The sequence below is a fragment of the Pteropus alecto genome, unplaced genomic scaffold (genome assembly GCF_000325575.1).
Source record: "Pteropus alecto unplaced genomic scaffold, ASM32557v1 scaffold233, whole genome shotgun sequence".
In the NCBI taxonomy this organism is placed as follows: domain Eukaryota; kingdom Metazoa; phylum Chordata; class Mammalia; order Chiroptera; family Pteropodidae; genus Pteropus; species Pteropus alecto.
In genome coordinates this window covers 237,337-245,713 of record NW_006434367.1, presented here as the reverse complement: position 1 = coordinate 245,713, position 8,377 = coordinate 237,337, and the positions used below count along the sequence as shown (strand labels likewise).

Below are 8,377 nucleotides of genomic sequence, written 5' to 3'. Positions count from 1 at the left end.
AGATGAGGTAAAAGGGGTCAAATATGTGGTGACAGGAAGAAATCTAACTATGGGAGGTAAACACACAATGCCTTACTGTTAAAATGTATAGCTGAAACTTACTGAATTTCGTTAACTAATGTCACCATAAAAATAAATTAATTAATTTTTTAAAAAGCCAAAAAAAAAAAAAAGAGCAAAAAGAAAAGAAAAAAAAGACTGAGACCTCTTTTCTGGAGAATGCATGTCCCTCAATGACAGAGTCAACCAAGCAAAGAGTTTCTCAAGACTGCAGTTACTGAGTGGCTTTCCAAGAGATAATAATTTTGGAAGAGTTTGTGATAATGAACATGTTTTTACTTCTTGTTTATACTACACCCTGTGCTGTTACCAAGGAAGTCAGAGGACTGTGGAACTAATGGATAACAAAGGCAGAGAGAATATATATTGTCCCAGAACCACAAATAATCCACTTGCATATGTTAATGGCAGTGATGCAGGAAGCCAAACACATGCCAGCTTCCCTAATTACCATAATTACCATGCTTAATTAAAAGTTAATTAGGTAAAAGAGTGACTCTCATGAAAGGGTAAAAGAAGTAGGATTTTTTTCACCCTTATTTCCATTAGGAAAACCCTGGCCATAATTGTTGGGTAGAGTTTGATAATAATTTAAAGACTAAGAATATAGAGAAACTTATAAATTTATTAACAGGGAAGGCTACTTTGGTTAGACAAATAAGTAATGGATTTTATTGTTATAATTCAATTAGGAAAATGAACTTCCTCAGGAAGGATGAAAGACCATAATTAAAAGAATAAACTATTAGAAGGAATTCTGAGTACAATTTTTTCTCACATTTGTTTCTAACTGTTCTAATTATGATCCCAAAGCACATAAGAACCTGAGAAATTAGTAGAATGTGCTTACCTTTAGCTCTGAAGCAGGAAATTTCTAGCCGAGATGACTAAGAATGAATACGGTTTGAAAGAAAAGCCAGTGAAAAGACCTTGGGCCAGGAAGCACCAGAACATATGCATCATGGGGAGAGACAGTTAGTTTGTTATCATAACCTTGAAAAAATGTTGTATGAAATGGACTGCGTATTTCTAGTAATGTGAAATTAGAGAAATAAAAAGAAACAGATTAAGACACAATTTCCATGGGCTCAGCTAGACAAGGTTGCTCCCTAAGTTTATGACAAGTTTTATGATAGATACAGAGTTGTGACCTTGCTCCTTTTTAACAGCATTTTAGAGTTGCATTTAGTTTTGATCTAAGGAATTCAATAAACTAGGGCTTTGAAGAAATGGTTTTAGATGAATTTGTTTTAAAATTTCCAGCAAACTTCTCAGGACATCTTGCAAACATTTGGCTCATTAATCTCACTAAGAAGAAGAGAATAACCCTATTACCCATATTTCACAAGACTAAACAGTGAGACAGAGGAAATTGTGTGCTCGAGGGCATCTAACAGAGCATGGGCCAAAACGAGAAAAAAAACTCTCATGTTCTGCCAATTCTCTGTCATAAAATTTCACAGAAACCACCATCTATAGCTCTGTAATTCAAAGCAAAATTGTTTAGTTTTAGAGTACAATATTGTTGGCTTCTGTTTGCCAATGCCTGCAGGGAAAGACTGTTGTATATGTGTGTCCAAGTATATGCATGTGTATGTATGATGCATGTGTATGTATGTGTATATGTGCATATGTATGTACATGCCTGTGTTTGGGAGGAGAATAGGAGTTGAAGTTATCTCAAGGCAGCTTAGGGAAATAAAAATATGAAGAGTAGATGTTGGTATCATCAACCTGAATGTTTAAATGCAGCATTAAGACAAGTTTTAGGATGGACTGGAGCTTTGGGGCTGATCCCAAACCAGTGGCCATTTTTGAAAATATTAGCTCCAACCACAAACTGAAAGATGTTCCCAAGTGGGTGGTCTGGAAAGGACAGAGGACAGAGGACAGAGGAAATCTGAGTTTGATTTCCCAGCAGGGAAACACATTTTTATGAAGTGCCTTTCCTCTGGCCTGTCCCTTAGGCAAAGCATGTTCTCCCTGGGCACTACTGGACTCAGCTTAGGCTTAGGATTGTTTGTGAGTAGTTGTGGACTTGGCAACATGCCTTAGGGCTCAAATCAGAGTATTCCATAGGCCTCTTTTTCCCACCAGAGCCAAACAGTTGAGACAGAATATAATAGCTGTGCAGTGCCTCCAGAAAGCCACTGTTTGTGTTGCCTGGAAAAGAAGAAACACCTCATCATCAACCCTTAGATTTACAGCTTCACAGAACCTTTGTCAAAGATCTGTGTATCTGATAAGCTGGTTAGGAAAACTAATGGCAGGACCCAGTTAGTGGGCCCCAGGCAGGCTTGGCAAATGGAGGGAGTATTGCAGCACAGGGTGCTCTTTGGGGGAAGGCAATTTTCAGCAGATTCCCTCTGAATGGAGACTTAGGCAGCTCAATTTAGGAGACATGAAAGAGATTTCAAAGAAGGATACGATGAGCTATGGGTTTGGCTAAGCCCTAGAAAAGAAAGTGAGTTTTTCTATTTTAGTTTTTTATTTTTTCTTGGGGGCAGGGGGTGCTCACCTTCCTCTAATTATGCAAGAAAATCAGGCAAAATGCTCTTGAAAAAAGCAGAGTAGAAAGGATGTGAGATTTAAAGCTAGAAGATATGTGTTAGAATTCTAACTCTGCCAGGTTGTAACTCTGGGTTGTAAAGGGAGTTGTTGGGAGGATTAAATGAGATTAGGTTTGTAGTAGTGCTTAGAAAACTACAAAATCATACACCGGTACTTGTGGTTCTTATAGCCTGGTCCAAAGTGTTATTGAAATAGTGGTCAGTTTTTAAGAGATTTCTTAGTTGGAAGAGATTTCATTCAGCATGTAAACATTTAAAAGCAAATTTGTGAGCTGAGATGTTGATAGAAAAACCACAATAATGGATGTTACAATTGTACCATGCATTACGTCCCCATCCCATCTCTTTTCCTCTTAGAGAGAGGTTGGAAAAAGGAATTCTAAAGAGCATAATAGGAGCTCTGGTATGCATCCTTTTTCTCTTATACAATCCAGCAGCTCAGACACTTTTCTGCTTCTCTTCACAACTCCAGCACCCTACTCAGCATTATGCCTCCATTAGGGAAGTGTGTGTGTGTGTGTGTGTGTGTGTGTGTGTGTGTGTGTGTGTGTGTGGGTGTTTTTTTTTGAGAGAGAGAGAGAGAGAGAGAGAGAGAGAGAAAGAGAGAGAGAGAGAGAGAGAGAGAGAGATATCACAGAATTGCTTCATTAGAACAAACGGCCCTCTTGTCACTCAGAAAAATTCCAAGGCATTTAGGAGCTTATTGTCAGGAACCAGGGTCAAGGGCCATATATTAGGACAAAAGATATTCCTACTGCTCTTATCACTTAGGAAACTACAAGGTGTTAGTAGCTCTGTGCCAGGAACTGAGGATATATATATGGATAGATAGACATATTCTACTGTTTCACAAACATTGAAGCAATAATAATTTACATAGTTTTTCTTTTGTGCCAGTCACTATCATTGTTCTAAGTTTCTTACATATGTTGAAATTCGATCTTCACAACAAAGCTGGAAGATTGCCTTATAGACTCCATGAGATTCAGAAAAGAGTAGTAACTAGGTAGAGGCATAATATGCACTTAAAATTTTATTCTGAGAATGATGAGAAGTCATTGGGGTTTTAGGAAGAAGTAGCATGTGATTTCACTTATATGAAGAATCTAAGGAGCAAAAAGAACAAACTAATCAAAAACAGACTCAAAAATATAGAGTACAAACTGGTGACAGTCAAAGGGGAGGGGGATTAGGGGGCTAGGAGAATGGGGTGAAGGGTTAAAGAAGTACAAATTAGTAGTTGGTCATGGGAATGGGGAGTATGGCATAGGGAATGCAGTTAACATTTAATATAATGGCTAGGTGGGAGCTAGAGGAGAGAAAGAGCAATTAGGGGGATCATTTTACAAACTATATAAATATCTAACCAACTGGCATGGGGTCAGGGAGGCATTCTTTTCAGGAAAAGATCTTCTAGGCATGTTCATGTATCCATGGAACCATCCAGTAGGAAATAGAGAACTGGCGAGGCACGTGATGATGCCAGAAAGACTGCAGGACACAGGCTTCTGAGACAGCAGGAGGAGACCTTGGACAAGAGTGGAGACACTTCAGCCAGAAAGACAAGATGGCATATGTGTGTTTGGAAAAGCTTGCTGCCTAATTATTTACTTTCTCTCAGAAATATGAGGCAAAGTTATTTTACTCTGATTTAACATTTCAGTGACTTCACCAATATATGAGCTACTCAGCAAATTAGAAGCATGTATTTGACATATGTGTATGACCATGAGGGCTCACCAAAGCCATGCCACCCAGAATTAAGTGGGTCAGTCACAGACACAAATTTAGCTTCTGCCTAAGGAATTGCCAAAGGAAGCAAATTTCTCAGTTTCAGATTTCTTCTTTTGACCCCATTTCCAGTGTGAAAGTAAGTATGTTAAAATCCATTTGTAGAACACCTCTACTTGCACAAAAAGTCCACCAATAATGGTTGGCACAGAGTTGGTGCTTAATAAAAGATTCTTGTTTCATCTCTGGCTGTTTTTATTAGCCCCTTCAATTTACTAGCCCTTCAAGCACGGATTTGTTGATTCATTCACTCATTTATTTAGCACTCATTTAATTGTGTACACCATATGCCTGACACCCTGCTAGATGCTAGAGAGATAAATGTATATGACACAGTCTCTGAGTTTATCCTAGCTGAGAAGAAGAATCACATAGGTATAAATGTGCAACACACAGAGGTTAAATATGATAAGTGCTATATCCTAAATATATACAAAGTTTTTGGGGAGTTCAAATGTCAAAGTTCTTCATTAGGCAAATGTGAGGCTATCTTCTCACATTACTGAAGTTGCACTGTGAAGGATAAATAAATAGGATATTACCAAGTCTATTTAGTTGGAAAGAATGTTTCAGAAAAGAAGAAATGTGTTGTTAAAAGCACATGTTTGGGGCATAGTGAGGAGTGGAGAGTGAATAGAGAAGGAGGGAGTAAGGAGGGAGCCTACCATAGAAGTTGATAATGTGGACTATAGAGCCAGATTGCCTGGGTATAAATCTTGGATTTGCAACCAACTACCTGAGTGATCTTAAACCAGTTACATAACCTTTCCAGGCCTTTAAAAAATTTTTTTTTCTTCTATCTAAGAAAAATACTAGTATTTCCTACCTGTGGCAGAGACACTGTGCTCACCAAACATCACATGTATTCTTTCTTTCCATTTTCTCTTATAGTTAAGTTGGTACTGAATACATCTGGCCAACAGATGGTGTGTGCAGTGATGAGTTGAGCTTCACATCAAGCCAGTCAATGCCAGTGTGCCTCCCAGTTGTTTTCTTTTCCTCTTCTGCAGGGGCCTAGAAGGCCATGTGTTTTATATGGTAAAACTACAAGTACCTCTGTCAGCCTGGGTTTCTGAGTGGTGATGTTGAGCAGAGACTTACTGAAACACATTTTACATATAATGAGAAATAATCCTTTAAGTATTAAGCCACTCATATTTTGTGTTCATTTGTTAAAGCAACTTTGCCTGCCCTAATTAATATATTACTGGTTAGTGTTGTTACAAGGGTCAAATTAATTAACACTTGTAAAGCATTTAGAACAATACCTGGTATATAGTAAGTGCTATATAAGAGTTTGTTTAACTAAATATAGGGTGAGGACAGGGCATTAAGTAAAGCCAGTACAATTTAGATTATGAAAAACCTTATCTGCCATAAAAAGGTGTTTTGTATTGGTCTTAGCCTATCAAAGACCAGTGTCGTGATGGGATGGGCCCTTGTGGTTCTTATCATGATTGCAAGTTGCCCTTCGGCAACAACCATTAGGAAACTGAAAAAATACAGAGTTACTACTTACAAGACCTGGAAATTATACAGCACTCCTGGGGCCACATGGTGAGGCTGTGAGTAGAGAGAGGAAGAAAGAGACAGGGCAAGCATGTGCTCACAGGAATCTGGGGTTCAGCTTTTATTGGGGTCAAAGATGAAGGCCTAAGTTTTTTCAGGCTCACTCTTTATTGGTGAATTTAAAACATAAAAGTGAGAATTTAAAACAGAGGAAGAGAAAAACAAACAAGTAGCCCAAAAGGTCAGTACGAAATCAACCATATTTCTGAAACAGGAGCCTTGATTGGGGAGGCAGCCTGGCTCTTTATCTAGTCCTGTGGCTGGCAATGTGTTTATTCAAGATATAGTCATCTTCAAAGGGGATGCTTCTGCAATCAAAGCTTAAGTCAAGCATTTGCATTACAAAAAGAAAAAAATGTCAGGGCTTAAACTACAAAACAAATTTGATTTTTAATTAAAGGAGTGTATTAAAAATAGGTGAGAATTTTGGTACTGTGGATAACAAGAATACAAAGGCAGTGCCTTGCACATAGTAAATGCTTAATGAGGACTGCTTTTTGTGTATCCTGTCCTGTTCTTTGACTAGTGGGTGGGAGTGAAGCTGGGAGGGTGGGGGTACCAGTTTTATCCTGAAGCTGAAGACCCTTAGAAGGATCATGTTGATTGATTTGAGGATGGGGACATGGGAGAAATGGTGGCTATTTTCGAAATAGGGATTTGTTTCTTAGCCGCTCTGTTTGGGGCACCACCCTTAGGGCTGGAGGAAGTTACAAAATAAAGGAAAGTGTAAGAGTAAATCATAGAGGCACACCATATTCTTCACTTCAGTCCAGCCCTCCTTGTTTCATAAAGGAAGAGACTGACCCCAGAAAGGCTGACTTGCCCAAGTTCAAGTGCAGTTCCAAGGCAGATGAAAGTTAAATCTGCATTTCCTTACTCTTGCTTACTGCTTCCATCTTCTTAAAGAGCCCATGGTAGTGAAGACTTCCTTTCCACCTTCTCTTCTTTAAAAAAATTCTTAGTTCTCCTGCCTTCTTTCACTTCATCCCAATAGTTATTTATTTTTCCTTTTTTGAATTTTTCTAGTATTCTCATATCCCTTTCAGATTATATTGAGCTTTGGTTAAACATAGCGATAGTCAGTATCCTATTGAATAAAAGTGCCATGTACAAACATGTGGGCAGAGAATAGCAAAACCACAGAGAGAGCACAGAACTTTGGGACAGTTCTGTGCTCTCTCTGTGGTTTTGCTATACTCTGTTCACCTGTTCACTTGTTTGCAGCCCTGGTTGTGAGGTGACAACAGAAGGCCTACTGATTGCACTTGAGTGACCCCAGGGGGAGGAGCTGAGAAGATACCCTTCTCTCTTCTCTCCTCTCTGATCGGCTGCTGGGTCTCATGGGCTTAATCCAACCAGAAGCTAGAGGGTAAGCACTTACTGATAAGTTTCTACTGCTCAGCCTCCCAGGGCACAGAGCAGGGAGAAAGGGTAGAGAGAGGATCTGGAGGGGCAAGTGGAAGATTTTCTGCACAAACAAGTTCAACAAAAGCTGACTTGGGTGGAGTTTGCAGAGGTCATCATCTATTTGCCTGCTGACAAATGTTAGCTCGGGCCTCCAAGCACTGTACTCAGCATCTTAGTCAATGTTCCAATCATTGACTTGTCTTATTTTTGTATCCATATCCTGTCCCCACACTACTCCTGTGTCATTGAGCAGTGCTAAGCGTGTCTGTCTTGGCTTTCATTACACAGCAACAGAACAGTTCTATAACAAGATTACCCTATGCAGTTCTTAAGGTTTAACATCATGGACAGTGCCTGAGTGGTCTGTAGGTGGGGAGAGGGTATTTTATGCTCTTGGAAGATATGTGTAGGATTTTCATGATTAAATTACACAGCATTCCAGAATGCTCATTTTTTGCACTTGGCCAAACTATCTAAAATGCTTCTCTTAAACAATTCTCTTAAACCTGTCTTCACCAGAGAGAGATCACATCTATCAGAAAACACAGGCTATCTGTGTTAATTGAAGTGGAAAATAATAAGATTCCCCAAACTTGAGGACACAAAGAACTGTTAGTAAATAATGTGGTTTTGGCTTTCACGTGATGTCAATCATTTTTGGTTTTGGAACTTCCCCTGAAAAAATAAGGCACTTGACTTTGTCTCAGAGCAAGTCCATATACACAAGGCCAACTGCTCTTATGATTAATGAAAAACCACTAGCAAATCCCATACTTTCTGAACTGGAAGGGCATTCAGAGGTTCTGTGCTTTAAAAACTTTGACTTGCATATAAGAGAATTGAAGCTCAGGAAAGTGAAATGACTTTTTCAATATCATCCTGTAAGACCAAATAACTATCTTTCTTACCTAACATTTATTTCATTAGAGGCTCAAATTTCTCGTCTTCTCTTGGATATAAAAATTAAATTACTGGAACTG

General features: G+C 38.9%; 1 protein-coding gene across 1 annotated transcript in view; it reads right to left on the bottom strand.

Annotated features, from left to right (window-relative positions):
- Positions 1–959, bottom strand: part of MC2R (melanocortin 2 receptor) — a 15,163-nt gene extending 14,204 nt beyond the window's left edge. Inside the window, exon 1 of the mRNA XM_006909203.1 lies at positions 911–959. The gene's annotated coding sequence lies outside the window, so the exon portion shown is untranslated. The remainder of the gene's footprint in view (positions 1–910) is intronic.
- Positions 960–8,377: the final 7,418 nt, after the last annotated feature.